This window comes from Suricata suricatta, chromosome 4 (genome assembly GCF_006229205.1).
Source record: "Suricata suricatta isolate VVHF042 chromosome 4, meerkat_22Aug2017_6uvM2_HiC, whole genome shotgun sequence".
Lineage (NCBI taxonomy): Eukaryota > Metazoa > Chordata > Mammalia > Carnivora > Herpestidae > Suricata > Suricata suricatta.
The window spans coordinates 9,370,066-9,386,337 of record NC_043703.1 but is presented as its reverse complement, the minus strand read 5'-3'; the positions used below and the strand labels follow the sequence as shown (position 1 = coordinate 9,386,337).

At 38.6% G+C, this 16,272-nt stretch overlaps 1 protein-coding gene across 1 annotated transcript in view; it reads right to left on the bottom strand.

Moving 5' to 3' along the window:
* The window catches only part of FGF14 (fibroblast growth factor 14), a 612,348-nt gene that overhangs the window by 176,464 nt on the left and 419,612 nt on the right, over positions 1-16,272 (bottom strand). The gene's annotated exons all lie outside the window — the stretch shown is intronic.

Genomic DNA, 16,272 nt, shown 5'->3' with positions numbered 1-16,272 from the left:
AATAATAATAATAATAATAATAATAATAATAATAAAGAAAGCTAAGATGGATTCCAGGGGGTGGGGTGCTGAGAGGCTGAGCCAAAGCAGGTGGGGCTGAAGGAATATCGGGGCGCTTTTTCTTAGATGAAACTCGCAGCCTTGCGAGGCTTCCGCGGCTTGGCCAGGGCTTCTGAATCTGAACGTGTCTCCAGGTCCCCAGAAACTCCGGGCTGCGTTTGGAAGGCGAGGTGGTTTCCGCCCTCCCGGCTAATCCTTTCAGCGCCAAAACCCCTCCACCCCGGGAAGGAGGGGGAGGAAGGAGGGAGGAGAGTGTGTCCCGCGGAGGGAGGCGCCTCCACTCCGTCTCCAGTCCACCCAAACTTGCTGGACTCTCCTCTTGTAGTCATTTGGAAACCGTTAACACCGAGCAGAAAGGAGGAGGGTGGGGAAGATGAGAAACTATGCTAAGGTCGTACGTAGAGAAAGACCCCCTTCCCAAATTTGCTCTCTAGACTCGGAGGAGATGCCAGCCGGCGTAGCTGCTGCAGAAACAGCAGCTGGATAGGATAATTGACCGACTGTACACCGAAGAAGTCACCGCAGAAATATTAAGGGTGGCGGAAGGTGTCACACTATTCCAGGGACAACAACAAGCAGCCAGACTGAGGGACACTCCAATTGGAGCTGCAGTCTTAGGCGTCCCCGGGTAGAGAAGTGCTGTCGGGGAGCAAAGCCATATGAACTGTGTCTGAAATTCAAACACAACAGCTGCTGCCTTCCCCTCCCCCCCTCCCTTGACTTCCTGTCTGTGTCCTGGCAGTCTTCTGCCTTGGATAACTGAAAACATAAAGGTCCAAGAGACAGAGAGCAAGTGGAGGACACCCTAGGAAAGAAGGTTGAGAGAGAAACATTTCAAGCTTGGATGAATACAGATCTGTGGTTTCTAGGATACACTCAGAGTGACAGAGCCAAGTGTAGATTTTCCTCCTGTGGTTTAGTGCCTTTTCCTCTTCCCCTTAAGCAGTTTGGCTTTGTCATTACGGGAAGGTAAAGAAAAGAAATGCAAAAACTAGACTTCTCACAATCCAGTGTGCGGAAGGATGGAGGAAAGAAGATTCATATGGTAATCAAGAGACTTTTAACAATCACTTTGGTGGTGACCGCTTTAGAGCTGGAGAGAGGAGAGACACACACTCTAAGCAGTCCTGGGAACAGTTCTGAACCCAGACACATTTTCTCTTTGTCTCAGGAATAGGCAGTGAAGTCCTAAAAGACTTCCAAAGACAGACAAGTGGGAGAAGCTCAGACAAGGGTCGATTACAGTCTGCTCTACAGAACTTATCCACAACGTCTCCATGTCAGCAATTAGTTCTCATCTGTTACTCATTGAGTTTACTCCACATTTACTAGCAAGTTTGTTTTGTGGAAGAAAATGTAAAGGAAGTGTGTAGCTTTGGGTCTAATGTAATAATTATTGGCTGTAGGATGATGTATATCATATTTAACACTTAAGAACATACTCTGTAAGCTTATTTTCAAAACTTGCTGTGTTATATCCACAAAATAACCATAAAATAAAAACAATTATTAAAAGGAATAGCAGAAGCAATTTTGCCAGAAATTGTCATTGTAATCCCCAATAACCCATGAGATAGTAAAAGTGAAGAAAAAGGGTGTTTAACTCTTTTGCTCTGTCTCTAGCACTTTATTTTCTGTTTTAATGTCTTTGTTCTTATATTTTCACGAAGTTTGCATTTATGTTGTGTTGCTATGTTCCTGCCAAAAAAGGAAGGGCCAGTCTTGCCATTCAAGTGTGTCTTTTTCAAAATTCACTGAAATAAATCACAATGAACATAAAAGTAGCTACTTCTGCCTTGCATTATTGAAGAAAGGTCATTTGGACATTTCAGATATTATAGATTGGAATTTCTGAATGACTTTATAATGAAAACAAACATATTTATCGAAATCAAGTGGTGAGTTTTTCAAAGAATCAAAATATTAACTACAGTGATTTCCTAAATCTAGTCCAACTACCCCAATCAACATAATTTGTTTGCCTTGCAAGTTTTTTTTAATCTTATGACATGTGCCTACTATATTAATTTGAACAGATTAAGATTAAGCTTGTTATTATAGCTGTATTAATGATTTCCTTTCCAGGCATTTTCTTACAGCGCAGTCTTGGGTAATTGGGAGGTTTGGTTTTTGTCTCCTTCAGACCCCTCCTTTCATTGCTCAGTACCCTCCAGATAAGGTTGGGATTCAGCACCGAGGACAGGGATCCTGCCCCCGGGGTAGCTCTCCCAGCAAAAGCAAGTTCCCTGGAGTGTGGAGCGCCGGCTGGCAATTAGAGTCTCTGGTACTCTCCTCTCTTAAAAGCAGCATTTCTGCCTTCCCCCCCCCCCCCCCCCCCCCCCCCCGCAAGGTGGAAAGGAAATTAATTCTCACAGCATCCACTAATATTAATAACACTCCTCGTAGCATCAAGCCTTTCAGCTCTTTGATAACGAGAGAAATACTCTTTCTTTCCTTGATGCTTTCCGCCCTGGCGCAGCGCGGGGACCGCGGAGTCCTCTGACTCAGGGCCTGTATGCTGACGGTGAATTTCACAAGCCTTTTGGGTGTGTGGTTTCCTGTTTTAAGGAAATTTGGGGTGGAGGCAACATTGGGATAATCAAGGTCCTTTAGTTGAATCCCTGTGTTTTTCTTTTACCTCTCCAAAACGCTGTTTAGTTGTTTACAGATGGAGGAGGTAAGGGAAAGAAAACGCAAGAGAGCCATCTGCTGTTTTCAGCTGTGATGAAAGTGTGTGCAAAACTAGGGTGAAAATCCTTTCAGAGTGAGTGAATACAAATTCATACCTAGCTGTAATTCAGAAAATGACTTCTCATACATGAGAACCCCTCCCCACTCAGAGTTCTTAATTTCACCTTTGACTTTGTAAAACAAACAATAAAATACTGCCTAAATAGAGTGGCTTCTGGCCAGGCTGTCAGGAGTCTGAATTCTGATTTCACACAGTCTTGGTTCATTTCCTAACTCTGCTACTTTCTGGCTGTATAATGACCTCCAGTAGGTTGCCTTAGTCTCTCTCAGCCTCAGTTTCTTCATCTCAAAAATTGAAATGGTAATAGAATCTTTTAAACTCTTGTGAGATCCAAGTTAGCAAATGAATGCAAAGAATGTACAATTCTAAAACCGTAAAGAATTATGAAGCATTCATTCATTAGAAGGTAATTATTCAAATATCTTCCCATGATTGGAGGTCTCCTGAAGATCTCATGCCCCCTTTGACCTTTCTACTTTGCATACATTGTTCCCTCTACCTAGAATATAATATAAAACAGTTGCTAAAATCACAGCTGGAGTAAGGCAAACAGGCTTGACTGTGTGTCATTTAAGTCTCTAAGTGTCACTTCCCTCTTCAGTCATAATAATACAATAAGATTATTATGAGATTTCAGTGGCAACATTATATAGGACACTTATAGCATGCCTGTCACGTTGGAAAGCCAACGTAGCTATTGGTAATAACTCTTCATCACTCCATTCTTCATTTTTCCCATCTTTAATAAGATATCTCACAGATGTCTCACACTTATAACTAGGTCAAGATCAAACTCTTATTCTTCCTTCTCAAACTTGTTCTCCAATCTTCCCTACCTGTGGAATGACAACTCCACTCTTCTTGTTCCACAAATCAAAAATTTTGGCATCATACCAATCTCATTTCTTTCTTTCATATGCCATATGTCATTGCTCAGAAAAACCTACTCAGTATGTTTTCAAAATATACCAAAAATGTTATCACTTGTCCTTTTCTACCACTATCTCCACTACTACCTGCCACCATCATCTTTTGGACTATTATAAAAAGCAACTCACTGGTCTCCTTGGATCCACTTTTGCTCCCCTTTGATATGCCCTCAACACTGGCCTAAGTGCTGAAAATATAAATAAAATTTTATCACATCATTGTTCAAAATCTTACACCTCAATAGAAACCAGAGACTTCATGGTGTCTACAATATCCCATATGACTTGTTTCCATACCTGCCTTCATTTGTTCTCCGATATAATTTCTACTTCTCTTTCTTCATTCACCAGTTGCTGTTCCTCAGACCACATGGCATGCTCTTCTCCTACAGCAGGGCTTTTGTACTTTTTCTTCTATCTGACTTTTTCAACTCCCTCAATCCTTTGCTCACATAATATATTCTCATGTGAGCTCTTCTCTTAAAAGTCTATCTAAAATCGCAACCCCTCAGCATAGACCATCTCTTCGTCTTTCTCTTTTTTATGGCTCTACATAACACTTATAACTTTTTAAAATTCTATATAATTCCTTATTTTTCTGGATTGTCTTGCTACTTTGAAATATTTGAGGGAACATATTTTATTTCATTTTTCTACCACCACATTATCTAGCACTTAAGATGGTACCAGACAGAGTAGGCACCCAATAAATATTTGTTTATTGAAAGAAGTAAGGTGTTAGATACATAGAAAGATAGGTATTGCCAATTGAGAGGAACAGGAAATCATGCTTATCTAGGCTGTTATGGATGAATTCCCCTGTGGTATTTGATATCTTTAAGCACCACGGTATCTAAAATTCTTTTTGGATTACACATAATCTCAACACCATAAAAAGTGCAGTACTTTAGCCTTTGCCTGATGACTTAGACTCAATCTCTGATGACATGTACTTTAAATTCTAAATTCTAACAGGTATACTCTTGTGCCTTACTGAAAGATATGAGACTGATTCTACTTGAACTGGAGAGAACTGTTCTATTGATCTTGTTTTTTTTAAATTCCAGTATTACTAACATACAGTGTTATATTATCATTCAGGTGTACAATATAGTGATTTAACCATTCTTTAAATCTTAGTAAGTATACTCTTAATCCCCTTCATCTGTTTCACTTATCCCTCCACCTACCTCCTTTCTGGCATCCATGTTTGTTTCCTATGTATAAGAGTTTGGGTTTTTTTGTGTCTTTTTTTTCTTTGTTTTGTTTCTTAAATTCCACATCAGAGTGAAATCATATGGTGTTTGTCTTTCTCTGACTGATTTTTCTCTGTTACCATAATACCCTGTAGACACAGCTATGTTGTCCCAAATGACAAACTCACTAATTTGAAAAGGTATATACACTCCTATTTTTACTGCAGAATTATTTACAATAGATAATTATGGGAAAAAACCAAGGGCCCAACCATCGAGGAACAGATAAAGAAGATGTGGTACACACACACAATGGAATATTACTCAGCCAGAAATAAGAATGTGCTACTGATCTTTGTGACATAGCCCCTCATATCCTATTTTCTTCCTCACTTTCACATTGCCAATTGACAATATGCTCCTTTTCAAACTTGATACATCTAATCCATTGTAAATTAGAAACATTTATGGATGTATTTATCAGAAGTATCTGTAAATATAAAAGTAAATGAATTCTAATGGAGAAAAGTATATAAACAAGAAAATTAGCCTTATCAATATTAATTTCATTATCAATGGTGGTTTTTTTTCACCCTTGACTTCTGAGTTTTTGCTAAGTTCTAGGTTACTTTGTTGCATAGACTACTTATGTTCCAAATAGGTAATTTTTTGTATAGTTTACTTAAAAAAAGGTAATTTTTGTGTTTGTTTCAACCCAAGGGAAACAAAAAAGGCCAAAGAATATATTTTGTGACATTGATATCTATATTAGATGCTATTTTCCACAAAGTAACAATTTTTGTGTTTTTTCATTTCTGCCATTGCCACAGCCACTATTCCAATGTAACCAAATCCATCAAATCTATAAAACCATTGATTTTAGGATGCATTATTATTTTAGATATGACAATAAAAGAAAAAGCTTTACTAAACTATATCATGCCATAGATGATAATATATATACCAATTTCAGAGACATTTATACATATAGTATAGTTGCATTTTATAATCAATGAAATATGGTATAATGGCACCATATAACTCTATAAATGAGAATAATACTTTTATAGCCCTGTTGTACTCCATATTTTGCTTAGACATTACACATCTTCTGGTTGTGCTTCAGATCACCTGTAGTCTAAAACATCTTTGGTTTTATTGTTGTTCTTCTTTTTGTAATTTCTTTTTTTCTCAGTGTGTCTGATTTGGAGGGATAGGGAGGGTGGAAAATTGTGCTCCAAATAGTTCCTATTTACGTATTTGATCACTTGTATACAGTCAATGACACACTCGATTTTGCCACATGGTTTCCTTTGTGAGTCAATCACTTTCAAACATTTTAAAGCTCTTAAATTAAGGATAAAATATGAGGGTCGAACATTTTCCCACAAATAAATTATTGCAAACCAATCTGAGATGAGCTAAAGTGGAATTAAAAAGGATATATTGGCATTTATGTTTTTATCCTTTTTATCTGAATAAATGGGTTCTATTTGAAAATGTATAAGATAATTCTGGTAATATAGTCAGTCCTGATATCCCTCTTCCTTTTTTACTCATTTGGAAGAACATCAAAAAGTGCACTTGGGACACATTTTCAGGTAGTTAATGAAGATTGAGTGAATGCCTATCCACTAATGGAAGTTCAAGTTCAAAATAATATTTTTTTCTGTGACAGTATTATTGACTTTTATTTTAGATTCATAGAATAACCAAAGTGTTAAAGTATCTTAAATTAATTTTCAAGAAATAACTGATTGTATTAAAATTAGAACAATCTTATTGAAGTATTTTGCTGGATACATTTATTTCTAGTAAGCACCAGATTTCCATCTTCTAAAAAAAAAACCTGGAAGGAATTTTATTGTCACTTAATATTTTGATTCAATAAAGAAAAAGTGAAAACTATTGGTACCAAAAACTTGTGAACATTCTTTCCTATAGAAGCAATACCAGATTGATACTAGCAGATGGTTTAGCTTTACAAATCTAGTGTATTTTTTTAAATCTGACTAATACATTGGAAAAATGTTCTCAGTGGCTTCCAGCCTTCTATATTAAATTAAGCCCAAAATGTGCATAGCATTCATTTCAGAGTTGTGAATATGGACATATCTTTCCTTACTCTAAATCAGTAGAGGGAGATGATAATAACACTAATTTTAGTGATATATTGGTTAGTTTTTCTTAACGACAAAAGTCTTAATGGAAAAAATATTAATGTCCAAAACAATTGAGAAATAAACATAAATTTATAATCTCAACACAAAGATTCTGTGTGCACATATATATAATCTTACCTATATTTGACATGGTGAACAATATCTAGGCAATGATTTCTAGAATGGCCACTTCATAGCAATTAATTTCTCTAGATTGATTTTGTTCTTTGTGTTTGGTATATACAGGCTAAACATTTATGCACACAAATGTATACCTGTACGCACATATGCACATATGCATGTGTTTCAAAACACATAACTCAGTTCCTCACTCTGACAAAAATAACTGTGAAGCCTTAGTGATTTCCAAAGTAAAGTGACTTGCAAACCCTAAGAATCAAATTCAAGACTCTTAGAAAACTGTTTTCATTACCACCTTAAGAGTTGGCTATATCACTCTAAATTTACTGTTGAGTTTTTCACAATAATGGTTGAGTGGAAATTAGAGATACATTTATAGATTTTAGTCATAATTCTTTAAGTGTAAACTAAGACTACGTCTCTCTCGATTTACAAAACATTTAAATAATATTTGCAGTATAATCTGTGAAGAGCTTTACCATGTATTGAAGTAGGTAGGTATCCTGATCTCCATTTAATAGAAATGGAAGTTAAGTCCCTGACATGTTAAATGAGTCCTGTGTTTACACTGCGAGGAAGTGGAGGAGGTAGATCTTAAAACTTCTGCTTTTCCTACCACACTATGTCCACCCAGCGCTCAGCTATTTCGAGCATAACTCTCTGTCACAGCACCAAGTCTAATAATGGAGACTCATGTGGGACCTGAGGACTCTCAGCAGTTTCATGGATGGATTTTGGATTATCTGTGATTCCCCTAAATTTATACTAATAGGAAAATGATGGTGTGCAAGTGGACTTCATGCCCGCTGGCTCACAGTGTTCATCCAATTCTTAAAGACACCTTGTCTAAAGCAAGAATAAGAACCTCAAGTGGGGGCACCTGGGCGGCTCAGTCGGTTAAGCATCCGGCTTCGGCTCACGTCATGATCTCACGGTTCCTGGGTTCGAGCCCCGCGTTGGGCTCTGTGCTGACAGCTAGCTCAGAGCCTGGAGCCTGCTTCACATTCTGTGTCTCCCTCTCTCTCTGACCCTCCCCTGCTCACGCTGTCTCTGTCTCTCAAAAATAATAAAAAACATTAAAAAAAAAGAACCTCAAGTGTAGAAAGAGGCAAAAATAAATAAATAAATAAATAAATAAAATAATTGAATGAGTACATAACACCCAATACTAGGTTTTCTGACTATAAAAATTATACATGCTCATTGAGAAATAATTGCAGTATAAAAATAAATGATAAAGAAAAACCAATTCTAATCCCAACATGAAAACTTTTAGGTGTATTTTTTCCAGGTTTTTTTTTAATCATTACATGAAAACTTGCTACCCTACTTTTGGCACAGTTTAGTGACTGAGAAGATAAAATTGAGTTAAAGCCAGTGTATTAAAGTATACACTTTAATGTTTTTATTTTACTTTTGAGAGGGAGAGAGACAGAGCACAAGCAGGGAAGGGGCATAGAGAGAGGGAGACACAGAATCCAAAGCAGACTCCAGGCTCTGAGCTGTCAGCACAGAGCCCAACGGGGCCTGAACACAAACCATGAGATCATGACCTGAGCTGAAGCTAGCTGCTTAATCAACTGAGCCACCCAGGCTCCCCTCAAAGCATACATTTTAGTTATATGACCTGGAAGTCCATCGGAAACTACCATACTCTAAACACTGGAAAAAACCTCTTACAACTCAGAAATCACGTTTTTCTAAGTCTTGCTCTACCTATTCTGAACTCTGGGACCAATTCTCACCTTAGTGTTCAGTTTTAGAAAGTCTAGCTAAATATCTTAAGACTTGGTTTCTGGGAAAGTTTATATGAATCCTCCTCTGGTCTTATAATAAACTTATAAAAGATGACACATGTGAAAATAATTTCCAGAGTACAATACACCTACGAAATGTTATTACAAATCGATGCCATATTCTTAAGCCTAGTTCTACTTAATATGTAAGAACTAAAAATTTAGATCCTTAAATTATTCTCTTGAATCTTCCTCAATAACTTATAAGTTTCCGATTGTTTCTGTAACAAATTACCGTAAACTCAGTTACTCATAACAACACACATGTATTCTTTCCCCGCTCTAGAGTTAGGAAGTCTTCAATCTTACTGGGCTTAAGATGTCTACAGAGCTGGTTCCTTCTGGAAGCTCTGAAGAAAGAGTCTGACTGCTGGCTTTTTTTTTTTTTTTGGTCTTCTATAGGCAAACTTCACTCCATGGTTCACAGTCCTTTCCCAGTTTCTGTTGTCACATCTCCTACTATTGATTCTGATCCCCCTGCCTCCCTCCTATGAAGATGACATTGGACCCACCCAGATGACCCGGGATCATCTGTCTCACAATCTTTAATTTAACAACTTTTGCTAAGTCCCTTTTACTATATAAATTAGCATAGCCACCAGTTGCATGAATTAGAACTTAGACACCTTTGGGAGCTATTATTCAGTCTACCAAACCTACCCTGTATCTAAAGCACATGGAAATAGAACCCTGCCTACACTTGACAATCACCCACCCAGCCCCAGTACCATAGACAGGATAACTGCTCCAGAGTGACAGTTTTTAAATTACAGTCCTGTTTCATATAAATATATTTAATACTAACTGTTGGCTTGATTGAATCTTTGACTACTGTCTGCTTCTGTATCTCCTTTGCTTTATTCCCTGCTCAGAATGATGTCTTGTCATTGGCCATGCCTCTCTGATACCACCTGCTTACCTGAATTTCTTATGACTTCAATTATTGCATCTCTCAGGGGAAAAAATGCATAGCAATCCTCAGCAGAAAGAGAGCCACTGTGCTCCCCTGTGGGTCATGAGGATGCATTTTCTGAGTCCCACATAAATCCATGAAAAATTTAATTTCTTGAGTTTATATCATGCCTTTCATGAGATTTAGGGCCATGGAATTGAGCTGAATAAAACTAAGGCCAGACATGTGATTCTCTACAGGATGAGGTTTGGAGCCTAAGGCTATCACCACATGAAGAAAATAGATTCTGAAAGCCTTTCTTCCTTATTCCATTTTCATTTTTATGTAGCTATAGGGGTAATAGATAATTGTTGTTTCCTTTTAAAAATTTAGACTAGCTCCTTAGGTAAGAATTTGCTTTAACTGTAGATTTGACACTAACTACAAATGAAAGGTATCCTTCAAGTTGAAGATTTTTAAAGGAATCGACTATTTTCCTGAGCTTGATGTGGACAGGAGAAGGAATCTCAGAAAAAGAACTCAGGCAAAACATACTGGAGAACTTCCCATAAACAAACTTTAGGGCCCTGGTCTCTAAATTTCTCTCTGCCCACCCCTTTACCCCATTTGCCTTTTCTGTGGGTCTTTCTGAGCTTTGAAACTAGCTTCCAGAGATGAGGCACACAACAGTTCCAAGGAGTCTTTGGCAGTGAGTCAAAAATAGTAGATACACTGCTTTGCAGGTTTCGTATTTTTATACATAATTGGCTACACCAAGACATATCAGTAAATGGATCTCTCCCCGGTGGGCAGGGATGAACTATTCAAACAATTCTTTTTCCCCTGGATGCAGTCAGCGGGGCTAAGAAGAAGACAGCTCAGGCCACATTTACAGGCCAGTGCTCATCTCTCCATAAAATAAGCTTAGAGATCCCCTCAAGAGATTTTGTTTTAGCAGGAAAAGTCACAGATTAGTTTATGCCAGACATTTTGGACTACAGACAGGAGACAGCAATTTCACATATGTTTGTACTTCAAAATTTCCATTTTAGCCATTGCTGCCTTACTGCAAGAGACAGAGAAGATATTCAAATGCTGCTTTCTACTTTTTAGATCTGCTTTGGCAGAAATAAGCCAGGTGTCCCCATCCTCTGACATTTGTTGTAGCTTCTTTCTCATGACTGTCGAGTGGCCCTTGACATGCCCTTTGACCTTCCCTCAGTGAATTCATGCCCTCCGGTCATGGGGACAAAAGCTAGGCAATCTAGTCAAGGGTACTGTGATAGTGGTGTCTGGAGACAGATGGTGGCCAGACTTGTGAGCACAGCATAACATTTAGAATCGTCACATCACTATGCTGTACTTGAAACTACTGTAGCACTGGGTGTGAGATAAACTTCAATAGGACCAACAAAAGTTCCCGCCCACTGACCCCCAGCTTCACAAGCTCCGGAGATGCGCTCTTGTCTCCTTAGCATTCCCCAGCTGTCCCAATGCCGAGCTCCTGACTTCAGAGCCTGGCACGCCCACACATCACAGGTACTGGATGAGTGCTAGTCAAAGGGAGGAAGAGAATAAGAAAGGAATAGCCTTGGGTTCTAGCCTTCTAGTCTCATCCCCCCCATTCCCATCATCTCAGGTAAGGTAACATGGAAACTTTCTAAAAATAATACTTTCTCTAAAGGAAACTACTCTTATTCTTGGAGCGCAAAAAGAGGACCAAGGGACGGAGGCTTGTGGAGGCCCTCCGACCTCTTAATTTTTGCTGATCTCAACAGAGAGAGAAACCACTCTCTGTGCACTGGAATCATATCTTCTTTCTTGGTGCTAATCATTGAAGGATTTGAACCAAAATCTTAATTTGTTATATCTTTCTTTCACATCTTTAAAACTTAGAATAAGGAGTAAATTTAGAGAAGACCAAATATAATACACTCATTTTACTAATTAGTAAACTCAGGCCAAAGGAAATTAATTTAGTAAATTAAATAAAGAGTTAATTAATGAGCTAACTGGCCTGGACTCCATATCTCCTGATGTCTTGCACAAGGGCCTTTCTTTGTACCGAGCTACTTCTTTTTGTTTGGGTTTTTATTTTATTTTATTTTATTTTTTACTTTTTTTTGAGAAACAGAGAGAGACAGCATGAGCAGGGGAGGGTCAGAGAGAGAGAGGGAGATACAGAATCTGAAGCAGGTTCCAGGCTCTGAGCTAGCTGCCAGCACAGAGCCCGATGTGGGGCTCGAACCTACGAACCGTAGATCATGACCTGAGCTGAAGCCCAGATGCTTAACCGACTGAGCCACCCAGGCACCCACCCTACTACTTCTTCCAAGAGCTTGGCTTCACTGGAATAAGTACCCAGCACATTGTCTCCCTAGCACCTCTGGAACACAACTAGCCTCTCTCCTTTCTTGCTAAGCAACAACCCATTATTTTTTTCTGTGTAGATCCACATGTGATTCGTAAATAACCTGAGCTGTCGACCAATTACAGTTGACCCTTGAACAGCATGGAGGTTGTGGGTGCTAACTCCACACACAATCAAAAATCTGTGTTTAGCTTTTGACTCTCCAAACTTAACTACTAATGGCCTACTCTTGATTGGAACATAATATACCAATAACATAAACAGTCAGTTAACACATACTTTGTATGTCATACGTATTATATACTGTATTCTTATAATAGCATCAGCTGGAGGAAAGAAAATGTTACAAGTATCATCATAAGGAAGAAGAAATGCATTTACAGTTCTGTACTGTATTTATTTAAAAAAATCCACTTATATGGGGATCCATGCACTTCAAACTCATGTTGTTCAAGGGTCAACTGCACCATTATTTATTTGCAAAATAAGCTCCTGTAAGTCAATATATTCTTTAAAAAGATACTTTTTATAAATGTATATATTTGTTTACAGTACAATCTACTTTTGTGCATCCATTCATTAAGTCATTCAATTCACAAATCTATTGAGTACTAATTTTCCACCACTATGCTTGACCCAGTATTCTTGATATTAGTAAAAAGTGAGTCTACACTCGAGCAGCTCAAACTATGGGGGAGATGACTGCACATGTGTGTGGGACCAAGGGTTAGAAATGCTGCGTGTAAGGTCTGTGCAGGAAGAGTGGAAAGAAAAGTCAGTTCAGCCTGCATGGACCAGGAAGGGTCTCCTGAAGACAGTAACACTTCTAGCCAAGTTTTAAAATATGAAAGGGGCTCCTGGGTGGTTCAGTCGGTTGAGTGTCTGACTTCAGCTCAGGTCGTGATCTCACGATTGATAGTTCAAGCCCCATGTTGGGCTCTGTGCTGACAGCTCAGAGCCTGGAGCCTGCTTTGAATTCTGTGTCTCCATCACTCTCTGCCTCCCCTCCACTCACGCTCTTTCTCTCTCTCTCTCTCCTTCTTTCTCTCTGTCTCTGTCAAAAATCAATAAACATCAAAATATGGGAAGTATTCACCAGACAGATGAAGGGAGCACAGGGATTCCAGAGAAAAGATGTTTAATGAAGGAAGTGTCAAGTTAAGAAACCTTAATGCGTGAAGGCAGGTGAGAAAGCTCTGTGTACCCTAAGCATGTAGTCTGTGTCAGGAGAGGGGGTACAAAGAGCCTCAGCTGGTGGCCAAATTAGGAGTCATGTGTCATTTGGAGAGATTTGCACCAGCTGTTGAACTAGCTGAACAAATAAATATTATAGACCGAGTCACAGAGAAATGCGTTTCCATGCAGGTTTGTAATATGACCCATGAATTTTTATGTCATCTCACTATTTCACCCTGTACTTCCCCCACACTTTCCTGTTAGTCTGAGTGGCAGGGTCATTGGAGTTAAAATGTGAACGACATAGGATATATGTGTGATACATGTTGTTCAACACATATATAAACACACATGAAAATGTACTGAAATGTTTATCAGCGTGTGGTGGGTTAGAGCTATTTATTTATTTTTATTTTTTGTAATTCCTCCCCAGTTTTTCACAAGGAGCGTGTGTTACCCTCATAATCATAAAAGGTTGACATTTTTAACAGATATGTTTGTTTAGAAGAAATAAGAGGACAATACATAAATGAAGAAGAAAATACATTGAGCTAATGAGCTGTGGACAGCCATCAGGTGATTCGATTATTCTTTCTTCTAAATTTCATACAAACTTATAAACCCTTTTAATGTGAGAGTATCTTCTATTGATGTGACTTCTAAAGCCTTCCATTTAGAATTCTTAAACATCAAAAATTTTCCCTTTCCTTTCCTGCTTTCGGAGATGTAAAATATTCGTGTTCCAATAAGACTGTTTGAAACAAATAAAAAACAAGAAAAACAATAGCATATTTTTCCTTGAAAAATCAAGATTGCAATCTGTGCGACAGCCTTCAATATGGCTTTTTAGGATCTGAGCAATATTATTTACGTGTTGACAGTATTTACAAGGTCTGGTGTCATAAAGAGCAGATTTAATTTCCTGTAATAAAGTATCGCTCTCTTTATGGCCACACCTTGACTCTTAGATAAACAGACCTGATTGTATTTGTAGCACACTCACGTCCACATGTTCCAGTATTAACGTATACTGACAAACACAAAAATAATCTCTGTCACTGGGACACTTGGTTCTCATGATGCCTTCCGTGTGGTTATATAAACACACAGATTGTTTTTATTCTACCTGAGAGGGATGTAATCATTTGCAAACTTTTCTCTATCAACTTTCCTGGCTAGTTGGTACCAACAGCTCAATTTTATTTTCTTTACAGAAGCACATTATTTTATACTGTGACAGTCCTTGTGCATTCATTTAGATTCACACACATGCACACACACACACACACACACACACACACACACACAAACAGACATGTAAATAAATATTGTTAACACTCTGGATCTGTCAAGGAAAATAAAAATAACTGCTTCCACAGAGAGTTCCAGAGACTAGTTTGTTAAATTCACATTTACTTTTCTGCTCAGAATTTCCTGGAAGAGGCTTTATCATCATCTAGTCCTAGTTTGTTCTCACAGTGTTTTTTAAGAGTTCATCTGATTTCCATGTGAACTCTGCAATGATTTAGGACCCGAGAGTTCAAGAATCATCCTCTCCTTTTTCAGATGCCTTGAATTCTAGAAAGTTCTTCTCAGGATTGAGCCCAACGCCCGATTTTGTACCACCGTCCACTGGAATGAAATATGACTCCCTCTTCCATATGACAGTCGTTAAGTATTTTATCACAGCACAAACCATCTGTATTTCTGTCCCTCTAGTTTTAGTATATACATTGAAATGACACTGAACCACCCATGAGAGCTATCACCAAGGTCATGCAAAACCTACAGGTGATTTTCTGCTGGTCTCCAGAGTCCAGACCAATCCTTCCACTCTTGCCTTCTCATCTTACTTGTGTTGAGTTTCCTAAGTCCTTACCTCCCTGCACATTGTCTCAGTTTCAAGACTTAACACCCATTTTTTTCCTCTAGGCCTTTCAGGGACATTTTATTTGTTTGTTTGTTTAATGTTTTTATTTATTTTTGAGAGACAGAGAGTGAGCAGGGGAGGGGCAGAGAGAAAGGGAGACACAGAATCTGAAGCAGGCTCCAGGCTCTGAGCTGTCAACATAGAGCCGGATCTCACACTCGAACCCACAGAGTGTGAGATCATGACCTGAGCCAAAGTCAGCCGCTTAACCGACTGAGCCACCGAGGCACCTCAGGGATATTTTAGATAATAGTGTACACTCACTTTCCTTGGCACTTCAGAATATACATTTTGATATTCTCTTTAGTTGTAAACACAGGCCTAAAAATCTGGCTATCCTAATTTTCTTAAAAACACTGAACTGGCTCTTTACCTTTCTCCTCCTCCGTTATGTTTGAAAGATGAGGGAGATTCTCAGCTCCCCTACATCTTGTCTGTTTTGTTCACTGCTCGTACAATGTGCCCCCAGAGCCTGGCATCATCCTGGGCCCCAGAAGTGATCTAGTGACTGGTTGTTGCATAATTTTGGAAGATTTATTTCCTCTGGGTGAACTGGACAGGGTGCTGATCTACAGCAAACTTTCAAGTCAGAGACAAGCAGGATAAAGACGGGCCTGCACCCATCACTGTGTCCAGTGGCTGAAAGAAATGGTTGATCCACTTGAACCTTCCTGATGCATCCATAGTCTTTTTCACAATACTTCCTTTATTCATTTGTTTATTATTTTAGTGCAGTAGAGTTCCCAAACTGCTGTTTGTGAGAATAACATAGAAAGCTCATCAAAATAACCTCTGGGGATGGGTGGTCCCCAAGCATAAAAACCTTCCCTAAAAGCATACTATGATATTATGTAAATGATCATAACA